At 45.4% G+C, this 23,901-nt stretch overlaps 1 protein-coding gene across 3 annotated transcripts in view; it reads right to left on the bottom strand.

The window, feature by feature from the left end:
• Positions 1-23,127, bottom strand: part of LOC129329734 (alpha-1,6-mannosyl-glycoprotein 4-beta-N-acetylglucosaminyltransferase-like) — a 37,891-nt gene extending 14,764 nt beyond the window's left edge. Inside the window, exon 1 of one of the 3 annotated variants that reach the window (XM_054979304.1) lies at positions 23,083-23,127. The gene's annotated coding sequence lies outside the window, so the exon portion shown is untranslated. Of the gene's footprint in view, positions 1-9,041; positions 9,068-9,581; positions 9,647-23,082 lie in introns of those variants that run through there. The other 2 variants (XM_054979303.1, XM_054979305.1) reach the window with 2 other exon arrangements.
• Between the last annotated feature and the right edge of the window lie 774 nt (positions 23,128-23,901).

Here is a 23,901-nt window from a genome sequence, read left to right as displayed (position 1 = left end):
TCCAGAGTAGAGTATCCAGACATCAGAACCTTGTAATTATGAGTGACTTCAACTTCCCCGATGTGTGCTGGGAGACAGGCTCAGCAAAGCGTCATGAATCACACAACTTCCTGACCTGCCTGGCCAATAACTTCCTTTTTCAAAAGGTGGAGGAAGCTACAAGGGGCTCGACAATACTAGACTTGATATTAACCAACAGGGAAGAATTGGTAGATGAGGTGAAGGTTGTGGGGACCTTAGGGGGAAGTGACCATGTCCTCCTTGAATTCCAGTTGCTGTGGGGGGCCAAGGAAGTTCGTAGCCAGACTCGTAGGTTAGATTTTCGTAGGGCCAACTTCGATGAACTCAAAGGCTTGATGAGAGTCATTCCGTGGGGGAGTGTGCTGGAAGGGAAAGGAGCAAGTGAAGGGTGGGCTCTTCTCAAACATGAGCTTTTGCAAGCTCAAGCTCTCACTATCCCAGCAAGACGGAAACATGGTAAGGGCTCCAAGAAACCGATGTGGATGTACAGAGAGCTCCAGAATAAGCTAAGGGAGAAAAAGGAAATGTTCAGGAAATGGAGAGAAGGACAGACCTCTAAAGAGGAGTATATGAGGGTTACTAGGTACTGCAGATCAGCCATCAGAGAGGCCAAACCTCAGTACGAGCTGGGTCTGGCCAGGAGGGCTCGCTACAATAAGAAAAACTTCTACAGATATGTGAGAAGCAAACGCAAGGTAAAAGAGGCAATTGGACCACTGTTGGGAGTAGATGGAGAAACTCTGATGCAGGACAGAGAAGAAGCAGACAAGCTTAATTACTTTTTTGCCTCTGTTTTCTCCCTGAAGAACTCAGGCACATCTAGAGATAGTAGAAAATGTGACAGGACACCTGAGTGGCTAGTTGACATTGACACAGAGGTTGTGGAGAGGCTGTCAAGGCAAATAAACACAGAGATGAGGCAGCTAGCAGAGACTGATCAAAGTCATCAGTAGTTACAGAGTGATGACAGGTAGCTATCATGTGATATCAGCCAGGTGATGTATGTCTCTCTATATGTCAAGGTCATTTGGGCTGGCACAGTGAGTCAGCACTGTGCTGTGATAGGATAGTAATTAATATATAGGAATGTAGAGTCTTTTACTGTAAAGAGCTCCAGCTCTGCGGGTTGCTGGCGAAGCACTTTGTCAGTCAACGTAATAAGTCTGTAATGTATCCACCTGTAAATTGTATAATACACCATTTGTACTAAAGCTTGGTGTGTCGTGTCTTCTCTTGAATCTGCCACTGAGGCCAGTGCAATGTAAGCAGACCGTGACAGGGTTATGGGCCCAGTTCCCACATAGCTGCACTAGGCTGTGGAGGTTCTGAAGCGAGAGAAAGAACGAGAGAGCCTGGAGCAGGAGGTGGATGTCCACGTCTGACGGTGAGAGCAGCCCAGAGGACGTGTTGGACGGTGTTGCTGAGCTTCCAGTGACTGCTGAAGTGGGTGAGATGGCGCAGTCCACGGCAGTGCTGGTGGATAAGCTTACAGCAAACAATTACTCTATGTGGTCCTTAAAAATGGAACATTATCTAAAGAAGGAGTCGCTCTGGAGGTATGTAAACAACCCTCCAGTTGCTCCCACAGCTGCCGAGATAACTGCCGATGAAAAAGCCCTTGCGCACATTGTTTTAAGTCTGGCAGATGACCAACTGCTTTATGTGCGGGGGAAGACGACGGCAAAGCAAGCGTGGGACGCTTTAATAACTGTGTATGCAAGAATGTCTGCTGGCTCCCTCATAGCCCTGACGAGGCATCTGTACCGCATGGTTATGAAGCCAGGAGACTCTATGCAAGGACATATAAATGCTTTGACTGAATGCTTTCAGCAGCTAGAAGCAAGAGGAAAAGTCCTGGAGGAGCTGGACAAAGTGTACGTCTTGCTTAGTTCCTTATCAGAGGTCTATAATGCTTTAATAACTTCTCTTGAGTCCTTGGACACAGTTCAACTAACTTTATCGTATGTGTGTGGCCATTTGCTGGAGGAGGAGAGACGAGTTGGAGCTGCTGGGAGCTGAGCCAAGTCTGAGCCGAGCAGTGGGGCCAGCCAAAGGGGCTCTGTGAGGGACGACAGCCGACTGCCTGAAGCAAGCAAGCCAACTGTTTCCAATGTGAGGAGGTGTTTCCACTGTGGATCTGAGGCACACCTGCGGCGCAGATGTCCAGAGCTGAGGAGGAGGCAACAAGCACCCCAGCATCCAGGGAAAGGCGAACAAGCAAGGCTCATTACCATGGAGGAGGCTGGAAATGGCCAGAATTGGCTCCTTGATTCAGGAGCCACCCAGCATTTTAGTAAATCAGAGGCTTTGCTGGACGATACAAAGCAGTCCAGCCTGCGGCTTGTATCCTTAGCAGATGGAAGTGCTGCAGATGTATTATGTGAGGGAAAGCTACACTTCCCAGCTTTAAAGTTTGTTTTCACAGGTGTTCTTTGTGTTCCTGCGTTGGAAAACAACTTACTAAGCGTGAGTGCCTTAACAAAGGCTGGGTTCACAGTCACTTTTGCCGGGGATGTGTGTTCAATATCTAAAGGTGGCAAAGTGCTGATAAGAGGTTCGCTCCAAAACAATGTGTATATGGTGAATAGTGCTGCAGCCAAGGCTGTATCCTTGATGGAAGTGCTGCAGATGTATTATGTGAGGGAAAGCTACACTTCCCAGCTTTAGAGTTTGTTTTCACAGGTCTTTGTGTTCCTGCGTTGGAAAACAACTTACTAAGCGTGAGTGCCTTAACATAATTACGAGGAAGTGCTTACTCTTGAGGGTGAGGAGAAGCATTTATGGCTGCAAGCCATGCAAAATGAGTATGATTCATTAGTACGTAACGAGGTCTTTACACTGTCAAAGGTGCCGGTAAACACCAACATTATTGGGTGCAGATGGCTTTTCAAGCTAAAAACTCTGCCAATGGGTGAGGTGTACAGAAAGGCTAGACTTGTTGCAAGAGGTTTTTCTCAAGTCTATGGCAGTGATTATGACCAAGTGTTTTCACCTACTGTAAAGTCTGAATCTCTAAAGGTTGCTTTGTGCAAGGCAGGGGTTCAAAGAAAAAAGTTAGACCATTTTGACTTCACAACAGCATATTTACATGCACCTCTTGAGGAGGAGGTATATATGCAACAGGTTCCAGGTACTGAACACTAAACAAGAGTCTGGTCTTAAGGTAAATACATGTGTATGATTCTGACACACAATTACAATGGTTCATACAGATTGCTGAGAGGTTGTTTAGGATCAAACACCTAGGGCCTGTAAGTAATTACCTAGGAGTAGAGATTACACAAACCCCTGAGGGATATTATGAATTGAGCCAACAAAATAAAATTGCTAAACTGCTGCAAGAGTATGGGTTGTCAGAAGCCAAAAGTGTGGCTACACCCATGGTTACAGGATACATAAAAGAGCCAAACGATGAAGTATGGGAAGATGTGCAGAGGTATCAGTCCCTAATAGGTTCTTTGTTATATTTGTCCTGTTGGTAAAGGCCTGACATAAGCTATGCAGTTCATTTGTTATGTCAGAGAGGAGCCTGTCCTTACAAAAGGGATTGGACAGCAGCCAAGCGTATCCGACGTTATCTTAAAGGAACAATAAGCTTCAAACTTGTACTCAGAGTGGCTGGAGAGTTACAAGGACAAGCGTATTGTGATGCAAGCTGTGCAGACCGTCCAGATGGAAAGTCAACAACAGGTCTGGTAATTTTCCTAATCAATGCCCTGATAATGCACAAGTCAGTCAAGCAATCTCTTGTTGCTACAAGCACTTGTGAAGCTGAGTATGCGGCAATAAGTGAATGTGTCATACATTTGGAGTGGGTTTTTCAGCTTTGCAGGACATGAAGATTGGATGTAAAGGTTCCATTTCCATCTTATGTGACAACACATCTGCTCAACACTTAGCTGAGGACTTTGGAGCCAAGTCACGAAGCAAGCATATCCTGATCCGATATTTTTATTGATCCTGATCAATATTTTTATCAATGATTTGGATGAAGGAGTGGAAGGGCTGCTCATTAAATTTGCTGATGATACCAAACTGGGAGAAGTAGCAAACACCCAAGAAGATAGAATTAAAATTCAACAAGACCTGAATACTCTGGAGAAGTGGGCAGCTGTGAATAGGATGCAATTCAACAAAGACAAGTGCACAGTATTACATCTGGGCCACAAAAATGGGAGGCACAAATACTGGATGGGGGATACACTTCCGGGTAGTAGTATATGTGAAAGAGATCTTGGGGTAAGAGTGGACTGTAAACTAAATATGAGCAGTCAGTGTGATGCGGTGGCAAAAAAGGCCAATTCAATCCTGGGTTGTATCAAAGGGGCCATAGCGTCGAAATCGCAGGAGGTCATAGCCCCTCTCTATACTGCCTTGGTCAGGCCACACCTGGAGTATTGTGTGCAGTTCTGGAGGCCTCACTTCAAAAAGGATGTGGCCAAAATCGAGAGGGTGCAGAGGAGAGTGACAAGGATGATTAGGGGTCTGGAGACTGAGCCCTGCGAGGAAAGGCTGAGGGCCTTGGGAATGTTTAGTTTGGAGAAGAGGAGATTGAGGAGGGACATGATTGCTCTCTTTAAGTATTTGAAAGGCTGTCATTTGGAGGATGGCAGGGAGCTGTTCCAGTTGGCAGCAGAGGGTAGAACCCGAAACAATGGGCTTAAATTACATGCACAAAGGTACCGCTGGATATTAGGAAAAACTTTTTCATGGTCAGAGTAGTTCAAAAGTGGAATCAGCTGCCTAGGGAGGTTGTGAGCTCCCCTTCACTGACAGTTTTTAAGAAGAGGCTGGATGAATATTTGTCAGAGATGCTTTAGGCTGATCCTGCATTGGGCAAGGGGTTGGACTAGATGGTCTGTATGGCCCCTTCCAACTCTATGATTCTATGATTCTGTGTGTTATGGATGAGGGGCAACTGTCTTCAAGGAAGACACAGAGAGAACTGTTAACACATCTATAAAATCCCATGTGGTGCACACAGGAAAAGAAATCTATACTTTTATTATGGGTGAGCAGAGACAATTAGTATGAGGTGGGCAGCCATGTTGGCTTGCAGTCAAAGAGCTAGGTCCAATAGCGCCAAAGACTAACTATATTTCCAAGGTATGAGCTTTCCAGAGTCCTTCAGAGCTTTGGCTCTCAAAAGTTCATACCTTGAAAATCTGGTTGGTCTTTAAGGTGCTATTGGACCCAGATCATGCAAATGGACCCCACTGTCAAGAAAGGGAGATGAATAGTTTTTAGTATCTCCAGACGTCCACAATAAAGAACAGCAGGGCAAAACTTTATAGGATTGAGTAACAGAACTTTGGTAGGCTTTCTAGAGACTCTGCCCCAGAGCTGGGACTGGCCCACAGCCATCTAGACAACTGGAAGAAGGAAGATTAAAACAGTCTGTCAGTCTGGGGAAAAGCATGCAGAGAGACTCAAAGAGGAGTGGAGACAAAGGGAGGAACGGACAGCATCCTGTAATTCACTTCCTATCACTTCAAGTCCTTTCTCCTAAGGGAGGAGGTGAATGCTGAGATCACAAGGTAGCAGCTCTTCAAGTCTAAGCCAGTACTAACTTTTTCTGTTTTATTTATTAGAAACGGTATTCTGTGCAAGCTGATGTTTCCTAGTCCTTTGCAAAAAGGTATGTGTGAGACTGCATGGCATCCTTACCCATTTGTTTAGCAGCTTGATCAATCTACCCACATCTCCATTCTTGGTGACCGCTTGGGAAGAGTCTTGGAGTGGTGGCAGATTCCCTAACATAATGGGGGGAAATGGGGAGGAATCTCTCAAGGGGGGGGCATGAGTTTCCTCCAAAGTCCAGGCATCCTCCTAGGCAACTCAGATCTCTGGAAGTAACTGAAAGAGGAGGGGAAGAAGGCAAGAGGCCTGGTGCAGGATTGTATTACAACTGGCATTTGTGGGATTTGAGTTAAGGATTCTGTGCAGTCAGAATGTTTGCAACCAAGACACTTAAGTATGACAATCAGGCGCATGAGGATGCAAGAACATTTTGTTTTGTAAGTAAGTCTGGCACAAAGAGTGGCACCCTCACAGACAGTCTGAGCGGAAAGCAAAGCCAGATGAGAGGAGAACTTCTTGCCTGTGCAAGCTCCCAGCGCCGGATCCAGGCGCGCAGGCGCCCGGGGCAAACCTTGCCCGGGTGCTCCACGCACGCACAGCGCGCACGCTCACGGCACTGCATGATGATATCACTTTTGTGACATCATCACACAGGGCGGGAGCCATGCCCGCTTGCGCGGCAAGCCAGCCGCTCCAGCGCCTGGTGAGCCATGGAACTGGTGGTGGCGTGGGCGTGCATTGGGGCGGCTGGCTGGCTTGCCACGCGCGCAGGCCCGCCCAGCCCTGCGCTCAGCCACCTGCGTGGCAAGCCAGCTGCCCCAGAGCACGCTCTTGCACCGACAGCTCCGCGGCTCACCAGGTGCTGGCACGGCCAGCTGAGCGCAGGGCTAGGAGGCCCTCTGCGCAGTTAGCGTGCCCCACTGCCCTGTGCCACCCGCGTGGCAAGCCGGCCGCCCTAGCCCATGGTGAGCCTCGGAGCTGGCGGCGGCGAGGGTGTGCACTGGGGCAGCTGGCTTGCCATGCTGGTGGCTGAGCGCAGGGCTGGGAGGTCCTGCACGCGCGGCAAGCCAGCCAGCCGCCCCATCGGCGGGGCTGGCGAGGGTCTCCCAACCCTGTGCTCGCCTCCCGGGCAGCTGGCAGCCGCGCCTGGCGCCCCCTCTTTGGCAGCTCCGGGGGCAGGCTACCCCCCCTGCCCCCCCTCAATCCGGCCCTGCAAGCTCCAGGTGAGAGTTTAAGTGACAGGATGAGAGAAATCTCAGCAATCCTAATCATCCCAGTAGGAGATGTTGGAGGAGAGCATAGAGGAGCACATACGCAGTTTTGAGGAAGCAGCAGTAATGGCTCTTGGTAACAGAGCTACCAACAGCTTCAGCAAGAGAGAGTTGGTGTGCAGAGGAGAACAGAACAGACATTGCAACATGGTGAAAGGATGCTGAGCTGCTCTGGGCAAGGCTCCAGCATGAAAAGGAGATGAAAGAATGCCAGTTAGAGGAAATGTGTTTGCATTTGTGAAAGGAAGAAGCTCAGATGGCACACTAGGTTGCTATGGGTGGTCACATGCTGAGACGAGAGGAAGAAAAGTGACAGGGGGAAAATCCTGGTGCAAGATCATGATAACGCATACTTACGTTTGTAAAACTTATCTTCTTTAGATTAACTTTGCAGCAGATAAAAGAAGTTCTATTTTAAGTTAGTAACCGCTCTTGCAAAGTTTTTTTATTACATGAAGAACTATAGTGAAAGAAATAAACTACTTATAGGAAAGTGACCAGGATAAACACAAAGCTCTTAGTATTCCTAGTAAAATGATAGGTCCCAATATCTGCATTTATCACTCAAAGTGATGGTTAATCTATAAAATTGCAATCCTATGTCTGCTTATTTGGGTGTGTTCCAATGAATTCAGTGGAACTTACTTCAAAGTAAATATGCACTACCCGTGTTATATTATTTTAGCATCAGAGCGACCCCGTTCATAAATTTATTTCCTGCAATGGATAACCAGATCCCCAGCTGCATACCAAGGGCAGAGTGGCAGATTTAATGTGCTGCATTACCTGGGAAGAGACAGTGAAGCATGCACTAGATGACACCTTTTCTCTTATGGAAGATCCTGCTTTTGGCTGTAAGGCTTGGACAGCCCCCATTGCCCCTCACCACCTTGGGAGTGATGCAGGAAGCTTCAAATCTATAACTGGGAAAATTATTGATGAAGAGTTTTGGTGATGGAAGTGATGAGCAAGGCCCAGAGTTATAATTTGTCCAAACAAGGGAGACTCCCAATCTGCAAGTCAGATTTTAAAAAAAAGAAAAAGACATGTAACCATATACTTTCCCCCCTGGAACCTGATGGGGAATCACATGAGTCTCAGTAAACTCATCCAATGAATGGCAGGGATTGGCCCATCCTCCAGTCAAGGAGTAGAGGGATGCTCAGAAGACTGTAAGAAAACTTCATCCAGTATTATTTTATGTTTGCTGCTGTGATGCAGTTACTCATTCTATGGCTCAGAGAGCCAAATTCACAATTACCATCAACACAAGAGCCACATGAGTACTGAATGTCCTGTGCACTACCCACAAACATACACATTCAATATAACTATTGATACTTGTGGGGAAACAGGTCTAGCAGGCACTTATTTCAGCTCACATGGAAATGAGAAAATTATGCTGCCATACCAGGCCACTTGCCCAGCTAGGATTCTCCTTCTCCACTCCCTAATACATGAGCGAGGGGGGGGGCAAGCTCTGCCTGAGGGCTTGAGCTCAGGCACTCTCTGACACTTCCTGTCCTTTGTCTTCCATACCTATCATGTAGGTATGGCAATGACTTTAGGCAGGACACTAGCTGCCTATTGCCCATCTCCTGGCTAAAGTCACCTACATTTCTATAGCACTAAATGGCTCTGCACTTGATAGGTGAATCATCCTCATTCTTCCTCCTCCTCCCTCCCCACCAGCCAACACAAGGTATTTTATAAGTGCTGAGCCTGGATGGAGTGCTATCCGATTAGTACACTTTTGGATTGTGAACCTTGAGGTGTAAGCCATCCCCGCCCCCCATATATGAACTATATAACATTCAATCTCTTTAATTAAAAGATTTCTTCTGAGTAGATAGGGTTGTCTCTCCCCGCACTGTTGAACCTTATATATCAGGAGGGGGAAAGTCATCTTGATTCCCTTGACAGTGACTAAAAGGTGAGATTTTAGCCCAGAAGTTCATCCTGTTTCTCAGTCCAGCTATCCCCCTAAAGCTTCCCCCTTCCCACCTGGAGTAATCTGAGCATTTTAATTGCCCTTTGCCTCACAAACAAGCCTTTGTTATTTCATGGCTTATTTCCTCCTCTGATGGCATTCAGTTGATCAGTGCATTTGAGAGCCATGCTCTGTGCCTCAATCCCAATACCAAAAATCAAGGTAGCTCCATACAATACCTTAATGCTCTGCTGCAGGCTTTCTTTTCTGCCTTCAGATGCAAGTGAGATTAAAATAGGCGCTGGGCACTTACTATATCTCCCTGTAAAACAAATCTAGCAACCCCCATCGCCAAGGGCAACATTAAACTTTCATGCTTACTTCACATTAAGACTGGTTCAGCAGATTTCTGCTCCTCCCCACAGTCCTTGATTTATTCTAACTTCACAGCAGATTTCATTAATTACTTCCAGATAATTCCTGGTACTCCAGCAATGGTGATGGGGACATTAAGTACTCTGTTTCCCCTTTGCAACATGTGTGATTACTCATTTTTAAAAATAATAATAATCACGCAATTACAACATTAAAATTATGAAAAATGAAACAGCACAGGTTGCAGTGACAAAAATGCTATAGCTGAAGCTTTCTCCCTCCCCGCTGCAGGAAAAGAATGGATTCAAGTAGTAATCAATCAAGCACCAAGGAGAGGCAATGAGTATTTAAATGGGGGCAGGAAGAAAAGCCCTTCCCATCTCACTCCCTTGAAATCACTTTACCTCTTTTGTTTTATAGCAGCCTCCAGTTCTCTCTAGCTTATCCCTGATCTCTTGTGGACAGTTCCCTGTGAGAAATGGGATAGGCTTCAGTTACTGTGTAGAGGGGTGTGCGTTCATTTGTTTATTTTTCATAGTTGTGCTCCTAATGCAATTAAGAGCATTTGAAAAAAATGAACAATCACATTAGCGGCAAAGGAAAAAGTAGCCTCACCCAGGTAAAGGATCTACTCTGGAATGCTGGGGCACCAGAACCACAACTGAGGAAGTAATCTCAGAAGACTTACAAAAAACAGAGACAACAAGTTTAAAGGTACAGTAGCCATTGAATAGCTCAGTAGCACTTTGTCAGTCCTGATGCAGATGGCTGGTACTACAAATGCATTTTACAGGGAGAGGGAAATCACAAAAGAGGTCTGGAAAAAGACAAGATAGAAAACACTGAAATGCACTGAAACAAATAATGGAGAATGGTCCATAGAAACTGTGCTCATTACAGATTAAATCACTATTGTGCAAGCAATCTTAAAACCACCGGGCTTTTATCCCAGCTATGAGAAGCTTACCTGTCTACTTCTTCATCCAATGAGTTTTCTTTCAAGAGTGTAAGTATGCAGGTGGCTGAAAGGGATAGTAGCAAAGCCAGGAATCCAAGATTCACTCTCAGCCAAGAAGCTTGGCATTCCAAAGATAGCCTGAGTTTTAAAAAACCTTCCAGATGTCTTAATTAAAGGGAACATCCTAGGCAAAGTCCAAGTGTTATCAGAAAGCACAGGATTCAGAATAATCAGCTCTTCCAAGATCCGTGAACCTTCAGGAGCACTCTTTTCCCCCAACAGTACACAAATCCAGGAGTCTCAAAGACAGTAGCTGTTCTCCTCTCCCCATCAGCAGTTCCTCACTCCAGGCTTCCAAGTGTAGAAAAGGAAGATGACGGTGAGAAATGCCAGTGTTTGCAATGTACAATATGTTTTCTGCAGGAACAATACGCATCTCTCTAGCATTCTTCATGTATTATTTACAGTGTCAGCAAATGCTCTTTCCCATTTAGCTCTTAACCCTGACAATCTCTCAGGGGATACAGCAGAGCCTATCTATGACTAAGCACTTAAGAAATATTTAGTAGGGAGGCCTTTGTTGCATGTTGAAGAAAGCAAGTACAGAAAGATTTGTGGCAAGCCTCTGAAACCCTGGAGTCCAGAGATGGGGGGGGAAACGCAGCTAAAAATATACTGTCTGCACATGACAGTTGTAAGTCCAAGCTAAGCAAGCATAAGATTGCACCCCTCAGAAATAAACACAGGGACAATACTGACTTTAATTAGACAATTTTCTGGCTCCATTATCTCACTTTTTGATGAATGAAATGGGAAAAATGATTTCCCTTGCTGTTTACAATAGCAATAGGAAATGTTGGGTGACTATAGAGCTAACAATGCCTATGAAACTATGGGTAACAAGGCAGGAAAATCTGAGAAAGGAGGAAGTAGTGATTGTTAGTTGTGCTTTGTTTTGGATTTGGCAGCATCTGTCTCTACAGCACATGTCTGATCTTCAGGCACTTGAGGTACAAATTTGGGATAGTTCCACACAGAGGTCCTTCCCAACCTTGGTTTACAAATGTGAAGACTTTTGGTGTGGAAGCTTCCACCTGACATCCTATTCCCAGTTTTCCCATCCTCTTTCCCAAATCTGCTTTATTCAAATCTTTTTGGAAAGAACATGGTCCAAGCATGGAAGGAATGGTGTCTCATGTAGAGAGACTCTGTTGGTGATGAGAATTAAAAAGGAAAGAAAGTAGCACAGTTTGATATTAGTGAACTGGAAATAAGTAGACAGACTTCTGTGGTTTTACCTCTAGAAAAATCCTTCTACTACTTAACAGGGAAAAGGGTACATTTCGTAAGAAAATAAAGAATATCTAACTAACTAGCTACATCTTGATGGCTAGAGAGAAAGACTGAGATAGACTTAGAACTGAGACTGAACTTAACAAAGAGCAATAAAAGTAGCTATATGTTTCTAGCTACTTGCCCCCCAATAAACTGGCTCATCCAATAGACAATCCTATATTCCTTCATTTAGACTAAAGACTTTCTATAGTGGGAACTTTTATTCAAGGCCTAAGTGGTCCTAAGCTAACTAACTATCTGACTAAACAAACAGAATAACAATTTAACTCTTTCATGACTGAACGTAGGACTCTTGCAAAAATCGCAACAGACTCTCAGCAGGATATCTACTTGGGTACCCTGTCTCCACTTGGATCTCAATTGCTTTGATTTGAGTTATGTACTGGGTGCATACATAATCTGGGAATCATAGTTTAGCTCAGTTCTGCAAATATTTGTGGTGCAGTCTTGAAAACATAAGGCCGGGTACCACACCAGAACACACTTTTCTAGAGGAAAAAAATCAACTGATGTACCAATAGTCTGGGGTTTTTTTAAAATGACAGATAGATAGGTCTATGGTAGATATGCTTCTGTCTACCATAGATAGAAAACATGAATAGCCAAAGCAGGTGAGTCACATATTCTTAAAGCAAACATCAGCCAAATCATGGAAGCAGAGAGAGGAACCAAGGGCATTCAGAAATGTCATCACTGGGAGTCCTTTGTAGTATCATGGCAGAAGCCCATTTATGTTCCCAAATGTTTTTATTAAATCCCCACAATTTAGCTGTGAGCCTGGAATAGTACTGGGGTTGTTATTTCTACTTTAGCTGGTAAGTTCTCATAATCAAAGATTTGCATATTCTTTCATTTATGTGGTAATAGCAAAACTCCTACTGAAAAAACAACACAAACTTACTAAATCCCTTTATGTGAACTAGTTTTAAATCTTTCTAGCTATTAGTTATTCACTGACTTTGCCTTTTTTAGACCATCCTCTATAAATTAGAAAATGGGGTAAAGGTAGTTTGAGGCTGCCAGTATTTTACTAGCAGTGCTCCTACTCGTGCAAGAAGAAACTCAGCAGGTTCCCCACCCAGTAGATCAGGCAGGCAAAGGGGCCATTTGAGCCAGGATGCTAGCTCTATATGTGCTGTCAGTGTTGCCAACCCCTAGGTGGAGCTTGGCGATCTTCTGGAATTATAACTGATCTCCAAAGATCAGGTCCTCAGGAGAAAAAGACTGCTATGGATGGTGGTTGGTATGGCATTATACTCTCTCCCTCCCCAAACCACTTCCTCCCCAGAATCCACCTCCAAATTTCCAGGAATTTCTCAACCCAGTGTTGGCAACTACAGCTGTAGGACGTATGAGCTGGAAAATGCACAGTGGATCTCTCCCAACCTTTCTCTGCAAGTGCAGATGACTATATGCTCAAAAGGGTCCTAACAAACTGCAGATTTCATTGAAGCTTTAGTTACTTCAAGCTTTGTGTCGCGCTCAGGGCTGACCACAACAGGCAGGTGGCTCACTGGTACTGCAGATGGTCCCAAGGTTAGTTGCCAGGAAGCCAGTAGCCAAGGAGCCAGCAAATGAGAGTCCAGAAGTCAGGTCAAGTGTCAGAGCCAATACGTCAGTCAGAGAGAGGAGCAGGCAGGAGAGGCAGGCCAAGGTCAGAGTCCGATCAATCAAGATGCAGAGCAGGGTGCGCAGCACAGTGCTCTGGTCACAGGGAATGGCAAGCTGAGTTGCTTCCACACTTGGCTTCTTCTGCTTCTCTCTCTTATACTGTCCTAACAAGGAGCAGGTGTTGTCTCTTTGCCTGATAGCCCCAGCTGGTGCTGTGCCTGCAAACGAGCACTTTTTCTCCTCTCCAACAGAGCTGCCTTTGCTTTATTTTTCCTCTTCTCAGCTGGCCCAGGGAGCTTAGGTTTCTCTTTTGCTCTGGGGGAGTTTTTGCCTCCAACAGCCTCTGCAGAGGTTTCTGGCTGCTCCTGCTGAGTTTCCTTTGGAGTAGCAGCTGTCATGGCTGGCTCCGGCTCCAGAGTAGATCCTGCTGGCTCTACCATGGCTGACTCTGGATCTAGAGTAGCCCCTGCTGGCTCTTCCTGCTCATCCTCTGAGGAGGACTCTGGGGCAAGAGGTAAGATGGCCAGTCGAGGCTGAGGCTGACTCATGACACTTTGCTATAAATGATTTCATTATTTAATTTAAAAAGGAAAGACTAAAAGACTATATTAGTAGTAGTACTCTACTTGCTCTGATCTGCTGATGGATTTGGGACATTTGTCAGCATATTTATAACTTTGACAAGGTTCTGGGATTTTTTTTTTGCCATTTTATATTATTCATTAAGCTATATAGGATCTTGAGTCTGTGCAAAGTTGTTGACTTATTTTACCCTGGTAGCAGTTTTTCCCCTAACTGACTAACAGAAGAGTATAAGCCTTTGCCAGTATTACATTGGCATAGAAGGAAACTTACTAGATTTCCACTTATACCATTGTTAAAGGCACAAGAGCAAGGTCATCTAACAAAAAAGCCAACTAATTAAGGAAGAAGCCTGTTAGTCGGACTATTAGCTTGTATAGTTCGTATTCTGACTGGGATTACCAGCTTTTGTCTAGTATGGCTCCAGTGCTTTTAACAAGCAGACATTTAGCAAGTGAAACTTTTCCATCACTGCATCTGTACGCCAAAAAACTTCACTCATGCAGTTTGCGTGTCACAACAATGTGCTAATGTCACATTAACCTGAATTGGAATGCGGAACTTATTGTTTCTGGTTTATCTTAGTTCTCTCTCTTTCTTTCTCTCTCTCTCTCTCCCTCTCACTCACTCACTCACAGACACACACCACACATACACCCCTACCTTCTAGTAAACTTCCAGGTCGCTCAGAGTACAAGCAATCTAGAGAGATTATGACTGTAAACCAACATTGCTATGAATGTTTACAAAAACTATTTCCTTGACTAGAATAGTGATAAAGCCAGAAGAGGTCAAAAGGCCATGTAGCCCAGTCCCTCCCTTGCCATGAAATAAGGTTAAGGAAGAGGAATGTTCCATTGCCCCCCTGCTTGTACATCAGGCAAACTTCCTAGTGCCTAAGCTAAACCTACCATTCTGCATCTTAAACTCACCATAGAAAAAACAGCAACATACAAATCGGGCTGTAGTTCCATAAGCTGGTCACATACTGAATGCAGTAACCAAAGCCAGGACAACAGATATACAAGGATAGAGCAGTTCTCCCTACCTACTCCTGCTCCACAAACAGAAACATTCTCTTGGGAACTAGAACTTCATAATGAATCCTAACTTTTTTCTTTAAATATAAAGCTCGTTGCAACAGAGCCGAGAGTGTGAAGCAACTTTATTATGGTATAGGATTGCTATTGGTCTTTTAATCTACTTTCTTGGGATTCTTTTGCATTGTTTTGATATGCCAAAATAGCTGTTGTGGTAAAAGGTGTTTTTGTTGTTGTTCCAAGTAACTGCCCCGTATCTGTTCAGGGAAATGGTATTGAAGAAATTAGGGGGGTGATCCCTTTCTTTCCTTTCTTGATCTAACCCCCTCCCCAAGCCATTATTTATTCTTTATTCTTTTCCCCATGTGCAAACAGGGCAAACAACTTGGAGATGGGATGTAGGATTAAACTATGAAAACTGTGCGGCAGAAAGGGATAAGACCCCTCCCCCCATTATTTTTTCCCTTATCTAGTTTAGGCTTTGGACTTTAAATACTGCAAGAGGTTATGATTAGAGATTTCTTTGGCCATGGCTAGTTAAGCCTTTTGATATGATCTGTGTAGGTTCAATGGCACAGAGATTACCCAGCTTGCCTAACCTTCTGTCAAGAAGGTTGTGAGCCCACTAAAGATACTGCCACTGCTTCTGGATTTTCATCTGGAAACTTTATACATCTGAGGTTCTCTAATGCTACCATATAATTATAAATCACTCAAAGTGGCCACTGTAAGGCTGTGGGAGCAGCCACTATGTGCATAAGGTACTACCAATGGGAAGAAGATGAGAGAGTAAAATTTTCTAAATGGAGCTGTTAACATAAGAGTTCCTTCTTAGGCTCTCAGGGCTCAGATTGTGGCTATGTTTTAACATGCAGCAATGGTTCTTTTACATCTGAACTGTGAATGATGGTTTGGGCAAACCAGTGTTTCTCTGCAAGCCAGAACTGAAAGCCATTGTTTGCTTTTGGTCTCTGATTCTAGTTTGCAGGCAACCTCTAATTTATGTTAAAAAACCAAAAAACAGCAATCTGGTGGAAAGAGCCATGCTAGGTGAAGGGAATTGAATAGTCATGCACTCAAGAGAAAGCGTGATAGCCCCTACCAATCCACAGAGGCTTTTGAAGAATCATGCCTCCCATGCTTGGTTTGTATATAATAGCAAACTTTTGTCTGCAACAAAAAAGAGGGAGGGAAAAGGGGAGGAAGGAGTAAGCATACAAGCCTGAAGCAGCTAAACCAAGGCTTCAGAAGTACGTGTGTACAGAGAATTTGTGTGAGAATTATTTTTTCCACCCTGGTGTTGTAAAAGCACAGGAGTGGGAGTGGATCAGTTAAGGATCCCCTTTCTGGGCAGTGGACTGATCTACCTCCCTTATCCCTTCTGTCACCTCCTGTCTCTCCTAATGAACTCCTGGATAGATGGGGTACAGTAACCCACTGCCATCAACTTGCTTTTTTAAAAAAACTCATGGAACGCAGGTCACCTCTACCTTAATTCCCCTGGCAGTGCCTCTTTATTGCAGAGGGGCTACCTGGATCACCAACAAAGTCTAAGATGCCACATCTGGGCAGAGTTTCAAATACTTTATTTAAAAGACTGCAATCAAAAAACAGTAAAGCAAAAAAGCAAAACAGTGGTTAATAACATGCATGAAACTGAAAGCACTCCAAAACTATGAAAAGTTTGCAGAAAAACTGAGTCATGGCAAAGTGATTGGAGTTCGCCAGAAAATCCAGTGCAATGTAATGGATCCTGGACCATGAAGGAGATAACCAGCACCTTGACCTGAACCTAGGAACTAACTAGAAGCCAATGGAGTGACTGCAGAATAAGGGTAATGTGTACACTCCTGAACTGAGGTTTCTGCATTGTCTTCAAGAACAGACCTTTTTAGTGCATGTTACAATAGTCTAGCCTAGAGGAGACTGTGATTGATCCACGTGGCCAATTTGGCCATATCAAGATAGGGAGCCATTCTTCAGGCTAAAAACATTTTCACAGCTGAATTCACTCACTTTGCCAAAAATAAGTCTGGGTTGATTATAATCCTCTGGAGGAAGCCTGCCTAGGCCTCTGCCTCTCTAGCATTTTTGAAAGAATAAAATCCTATCCTTAAAATGTCTACAAGTCTCCATGGTGGACAGGACACCATAATATCTAGTTAGGCTCTTTGTCTGATGTACAAGGAACAATTTAAACCATTTCAAAGCCCATCCCTTGATACCTACTTCTACTTACAAATGTAGAAACAGGCCAGCACAGTTCACTGTATCAAAGTCTGCTGACAAGTCTAGCAACAGCAACAACAACCAAGCACAGCCTTTGTCTACATTCAAATGGAGATGAACAACGAAAGCCACCATTTTGTCTCCATCCCATAGCTAAGCAACGCAAAATTGTGAGCATATCTTAACACTAAAAACAGCTGCGATCTGCTGCATTTTATGCTACCTTAACACATGCAGCTTTCTTTTTGCCATCTGAGTGGTAGGAGAAAATGAAAGTCAAAAATAGAAAACACAGGTTTTGTAATAAAGAAAAAAATAGTATTAAAAATGCACAGCTAAAAATATAGCTGAGAGCAATTCTAAGCAAGTCTACTTAGAATCCTATTCAGGTCTTTTCAATGGACTTTTCTCCCAGGAAAGTGCTCTTAGGATTGCATAGTACATTTGCATAGAACAGTTTACCCTCCACCAAACGGCCTCCTAAAGAGTATACCTAGAGTTGTGGCTCAATAAGATTCTCGGTCATTCTTCAGGAAAAGTGCATCTCAGCAAAATTAGGGAGGCTGGACCTTAGTAGCTGGTTTCAGCCTTCTCATATTATCCAGGGGATAAAGTTCAACCTCAGAGAGGAAAGTCAATAGCGAGGACTGGGACAGCACAAGCTATTTTTCCCACAGGGACTATCACCTGCCATCTCTTGGCTTCTGAAGTTGAAGTCAAGCCCTTTCCCCAACATGTCCTTCAGATCTTAGCGTCTCGCTTTTTCTGTGTGCAGGTCAACAGAGATAGACACCAACGTAGGAGTAACACTTCTATTTTGAGAGCACAGTAGGGACAATGATTCAGCACTGGAGATTAGCTACTTGGAGAACCTTGAGCTCTTTATTTTCAAAATGCAATCATATCTGTACTTACTTAGATGGGGAGAGTGTCCCACTGAACTTAGCAGAACTTGCTCCAAGTAAGTGCTTTCAGGCTCCAACCTCTGTTTCAACGGCTGCTTTCTCTGAGGTCCCAGGCTCCACTCTCCCAGGAGAGCTCCAGTCCACCACTATCTGCATGCGCTTTAGCTATCAGAATGCCTGAAAGGACTCTATCTCCATTGCATGTAGAAAAACTCAAGAAAAACACATTTTCGATGTATTGTCGAAGGCTTTCACGGCCGGAGAACGATGGTTGTTGTGGGTTTTCCGGGCTGTATTGCCGTGGTCTTGGCATTGTACACATTGTACACACATTTTCCCTTTCTATCTGACAAAGGGAGCTTTGAAAGTTTATATCCTGAAAATCTAGTTGATCTTTAAGGTGCCACTAGACTCAAATTTTGCTGTTCTATATTTTTTTCCTTTGGTTCAACATAAATGCAAGCAAAGGGAGAGCTCATACAGCATAGTAACGTGCTCAAAGCACCCTCAGCAGCTCTGCTTTCATTTCTGGATGTGTTAATACATCCAGACAAACTGCAACCAAAGAAAATCACTCCTACCCTTTCCTGTTCTCATTTCCTTTTATATATATTACTCATTCTCCTTAAAGAAACAGACTTTCAGGTTCCAGTCTCTGGACTGAATTTTTACTACTCTCAATATGTCAGTATGAGTTATTTTTGCATGTTGTATGAGGGGATGCAAGCAAGGACACAGGCTGAAAGCAAGCTTTCATTATCTAGCTGCTGCCAGTAAAATGTTCTGACACATTGCAAGCATAGGATATGTGCAGGAATAAAAGTGAGCAGATATAGGCCAGTACCGACTAGCAGTAAAATGTAAGCTCAATTTGGGCGCCTTTTTACGGCGGCCAGACTTTGGCCTGGGGAGGCGGAGTTCCTGCGGTTGCCACCAGTGGGCGGTGATGGCCAGGTACCCGTGATGGCAGCTGCTCCACAGGTCGGCCGTGAAGTGGACTGTTCTGCCCTGTTCTGCTGACAGGTCTCTGCACACCATGTCTCGCACCGCCTCGTACAGGGCGGGCACGACTCGACGCCCAACAGTGCACCGTGACGGCATGTCGAACCATGGGGCAAAGTGCTCAAGCAGCAGTTGGAAGCCCACGCCCTCCATGACTGACAGGGGGAAGCCTTGCAGGGTGATCGTCTGCGCCACCACACGAATGCCCGCCTCCTGAGCCCTTGACCTCACCCTTTTCAGCGGCACCACCCCCGACCCTGAGGGAACAACTTCCCCCAGGGAGGCCTGCCTGAGCCTTCCACTCCCACCAGCCACACCCTCGGGGCAAGGCTTCTTGCTCTGGCTGCATTCCGGAGACCCTCCCACTGATCCTGGATCAGACTAGCTGGCCGCCCTCCATTTCCCCCCCAAAGAAGTTTCGCTGCCTGAGGACAGAGACCACAGGCTCAGGTGGTACCTCTTCAGGTGCCGAGTGAGGTTCGACGATGACAGGTGCTGCAGGTCATTGCCCCTGCGCACCATGGCCCCACACACACAGCACCGCACTGCACGGGGGTCATTACCAATGGCCCGGAAGTGCCTCCAAACATTGCTCTTGAGCCGTGGCCCGCTTAAGGTTCCAGGGAAGGGAGGATGAAGGGTTGCTGCTGGCTGTGCCATGGTGCTGGCAATGGAAGACGGAGTGGTGAGTGGAGTGCAGGCAGGGACAGCAGCACCAGTACTTTGGGATGGGGATGGACTGGAGGTTTCCTCGAACCCCAACCATTCCTCCAATGATCCCTCAGCCGCCGCCTCCTCCTCCCCCCAATTTTTTTCCAGTTCCTCTTCTGCTGCCGGCAAGAGTTCTTGGGCCTCCTCCACAACCTCAGCTGATGATTTGGGGTGAGCAGTAGTCACTGCTGCTCCAGAGCCCTGTGCAGCACTGCTTCCCATGCTGCAACTGGGACAATCCCTGCACTTCCCCCCATGGCCACTCTTTTCCCCCACCCGGAGCCTCATAGTGCCAGCCAACAACGCAGGAGGAGATGACACTGTGTGAGCCCTCAGCCGAGGTGCCCAGCGAGCTTGGCCCCAGAGGTAGGCAGCAGCCCTGGAACCAGAGAAAGAGAGAGAATAGAGCCCTAGCCCCCCCCCACTCCCCCAGACTTGAGTGACCAGGCAGTAATGTATGTGGGTGAGCCCTCAGCCGGGGTGCCCACCGAGCTTGGCCCCAGAGCTAGGCAGCAGCCCTGAAACCAGAGAGAGAGACTAGAGCCCTAGCCCCCCACCACCACTCGGCCAGACCTGAGTGACCAGGCACTAATGTGTGTAGGTGAGCCCTCAGGCGAGGTGCCCACCGAGCTTGGCCCCAGAGCTAGGCAGCAGCCCTGGAACCAGAGGAGACAGATCCTTAATTGCCTATCCACTGAAGCCCAGCACAAAGCTAAAGCTTTCTCTCTCTCTCTCTCGCTTTCTGTCTCCAAAAGCAGCAAGCAAGAGCTCTGTCCCACTCCACCGCAAGCAGAAAGTGAAACTTAGAGCCAAGCTACAAGTGATGCCTTACACAGGTTGGACACTTGTCAGCTTACCTCAAGTTTTGATAGGAAATGTAGGCGTTCTGGTTTTACAGCTTGACTCTCCATTACAGCTGCAAGACCAGGATGCCTACATTTCCCATCAAAACTTGAGGGAAGTTGACAAGTGTCCAACCTGTGTCAGGCGTCACTTGTAGCTTGGCTCTTAGTCACGGAGCACGTGGCTATTTATAAGCCTGGGTCTGCAACGCAGGAGGGCTGTGTTTGGCCGTCAGAGCTGCCTCTCAGGCTTTGCAGGGATGAGATTCAAGTGCCCATGGCTACAGAAGAACACCCCCTTCCCCTGCCCTCCCCTCTCTTCTCCCAAATGGTGATGCGTTGCTGGCTGCTCCGTGGTTGGAAGAAAGCCCTACTGATCAAGGAAAGCTGGGCTTCCATTCGCATTTCCAGGGCGACAGAAGGAGGGCAAACAACTCAGGCATTCCCCTGGCTCCGTTTCCCCAGGGCTCCGTTTCCCCGGGAAGAGATGGCTGGCGCCAGAGTGTCTGCAATCCCGAACAGAAACCAATTGATCCGATCAATACCCGAGCAAGCACCCCACCCGAATGCTGGATCTGTTGTTGTGGACGGAACTGATCAGCCCGGTCCCGATGGCGCAGACTCCATTATCGGGTTTTTTTCCCCAAATCGTAATGGTGGTCATGCCCATCTCTAGTAATGATAGCAGTGCTCCGTAGCCTACACTTTTGGGGGAGCACTTATGGATATGGAGGATCATAAGTCCCCCTCCTCATGCATTTTAAATACTGCAAAACTGCCTGGCTGAGTAGGAAGCAATTGCCAGATCCTGGACAGGAAATGGAGAACTACCAGAATTCAAGGCTTGAGGTGAGATTGGCATTTCAGCTCTCCACATCCTGGAGATGGGCAGACATCCAGACAACACAGGTACTTGAGAACCCCCCCGATTCATTCATAGCACACCCTTCTGATCTCCCTTTCTCCTCTTCCCTATTCAAGGAAAATTAGAGCTGTGATAACTACTCCCATCCAGCCATCACCGGTCGTCTATTATCTCTGATTGTTCCGCCCAGGAGAACTTTATTGAAGTTCCTCCATTTCTTTGTCTTGCCCTGGAGACAAACATTTGGCTATTGTTTTGGGGCAGAAGATGCCATCCTGCCCCAGAGTACATTTCACAGTATAATTGGACTACTCCAGGCCCATCCAGTGTGTGTGTACTTCCTTGGGTCCACTGCTTATAACCTCAGATCCCATCTGAGCCTTCCTGCTAAAGTGCTGGTCGCTCAAGCTGCTTTTCTCTGCGGACAACTCTTCTCTTCTGGATGGTAACTGTAGCCCATTCCCTGAAATTCTATTCTACCTCCCCACTGCTTTTCCTAGCAGCTCTGTATGTGTGTGGCATATGTTCTTGTTTGACTGTTCGCTTTCCCTTTAATAAAAACTATTTCATTTGAAATACTCAGTCATTTCGAGAGTCCTCTTGGGGGAGGGACCCGGTATAATTTGGTGGAGGATCTCGCTGTTACCCACATCCTACTGCCTCTCTTTGCATGCTAATTCCCCAAACTCACAAGGAGACCATCCACATTGGGTAATAGTACCTTCCACCTTCTGCTTTGAGCCCCCTCCCTCCGAGAGAGACAGTATTGGTAAGAAATTGAAGTTATTTTCACCTTTGCATATCTGCATCTGAAATAAGTGACAGCTTTGCACACTTGTACCCACATATCTACCCATATAGTTGGCCCAGTTTGCCAGAATAAAGGTGGCAGTAGAAAGTCGAACTTATGAAGTAGTTTAGTTTTCTAAAATAAATTGGCAGACAAAATTAGAAATACATACATTCACATGCATATGAATGACTGAAAAGGTGTGATAAAGCAATTGGTGAAGAATAAACAAAAATGCTTCAGTGGTAAAGAAATCACTATGGCCAGAAAGAGGGACAGTATAGGAACATTTTCCAAGCCAATTATGAAAAATGTTGTCTTTCTTTCTAAACAAGATAGACAACAAATGGATTTACAAGAAAACCCAAGAAGTACAGCATAGGGGCAGTTTAGGAAGCAATCCTAAACAGGTTTCTGTGTAAGCAAGTCCCATTTTATTCAATGGGGCTTACACTCAGGATACTGTTCTTAGTATTGCAATCTTAATTCCACATTCTACCTCTCTGAATACATACAAGCAAAACATTAACAATACTGCCACGTTAGGCTTTCACTGCCTTTAGTTCGGAGATACCAACAGAAACCCTGCTACTGTCCCCATGGATTCTATGGTCTACTTCTAAGAATGCATCTGATTCTGGTTGCTTCAGTTCCTGTTTCACCAGTAAAGAATGTTGTGGAAAGACAGGAATATTTCTCCAAGCACTTGAGCACTCTCTTTCTTAAGCGCTGTATTATCAGTTGCTTGAAGGCCAGGCAGAGTCAATCTTCTCCTATTTCAAAGCACCACAACACATTCAAACATGCTTTGAGCACAAGCAAGGACACCTGCCACACCCTTACCTTTGAAAAGGAACCTTGAGGTTCCCGAGTCTGGCATTGTGGATAACAAACAGCTTTCTGTGAAACCAGGTACTGCATTAACCATGACCAAGGACCTTCATCCACCCACGGTTTGGCAGCATGTTAATCTTATTGTACATACATTTTTTGTTTGGAGAAATTGAAACTTACCTGTGAAGGGGTTATCAGCAGCTGACTCTGAACTGTGTATGTTTAGCTTCTGCTGCTGTATGTACGTAGGCTTGAACTTTCTGAACTCAGTTCTTTCTGTCAGTGTTTTCCCCTCCCTTTTCAGAACTACAATGCTGTGTGGGAGTAGCAGTAATGCCAGTTTCCCTGTGATGGGAAAGCTTTCAGTGACCTGAATGTGGTGTAGCAGCTCTATAGTTTATAGTGGAATAAAATTTTGTTAGTTTTTCAGATACCACTACTACACTAGACTGAGACTCCTATTTGTTCAGATTTCCCATCTCCACCGTTGTGCTTGCACTGGGTGGGGGTAGACTGAGTTTTCATCTTATTTTTGAAACTCTCTCTGTGTGGTCCTTATCACTGTGGAGAACATTTTAAATGTGCCTGTCATCCATCCCAGTGATTTAGAAATCAAAATACAAACCTCCAAACTAAGATACATATAAATGAGAAGAACCTTTTTCTTTTAAAAACCACAGTTATTATAAAGACAGTTTCATACATATTTGAGAGCTTGGCTTACTCATAAACATTTACTGCCTTTATTACTCATTACTGCCTCAAGTTTGCTGTTACCTGCGTCTGCTTCATATGACCCAGCTGCCAGGCAAATGCGACTAACACTTATTTTTATGGGAGGGCAGTCACTGTAAGCTGCAACAATCAAGTCACATCAATAGAGCAAGCATGTAGAGAGTATATACACGTACTTAAAAGAAACATGCAGAAAACATAAATGCTCTGCAATCACTTAAAGCAAGTATGTACACACATTACATGTCCCAATTTTAGTCAAGT

The sequence above is a fragment of the Eublepharis macularius genome, chromosome 5, assembly GCF_028583425.1.
Source record: "Eublepharis macularius isolate TG4126 chromosome 5, MPM_Emac_v1.0, whole genome shotgun sequence".
Taxonomy (NCBI): Eukaryota; Metazoa; Chordata; class Lepidosauria; order Squamata; family Eublepharidae; genus Eublepharis; species Eublepharis macularius.
Note: the sequence above shows the minus strand (reverse complement) of the source record. Positions and strands in the feature narration are given on the sequence as shown.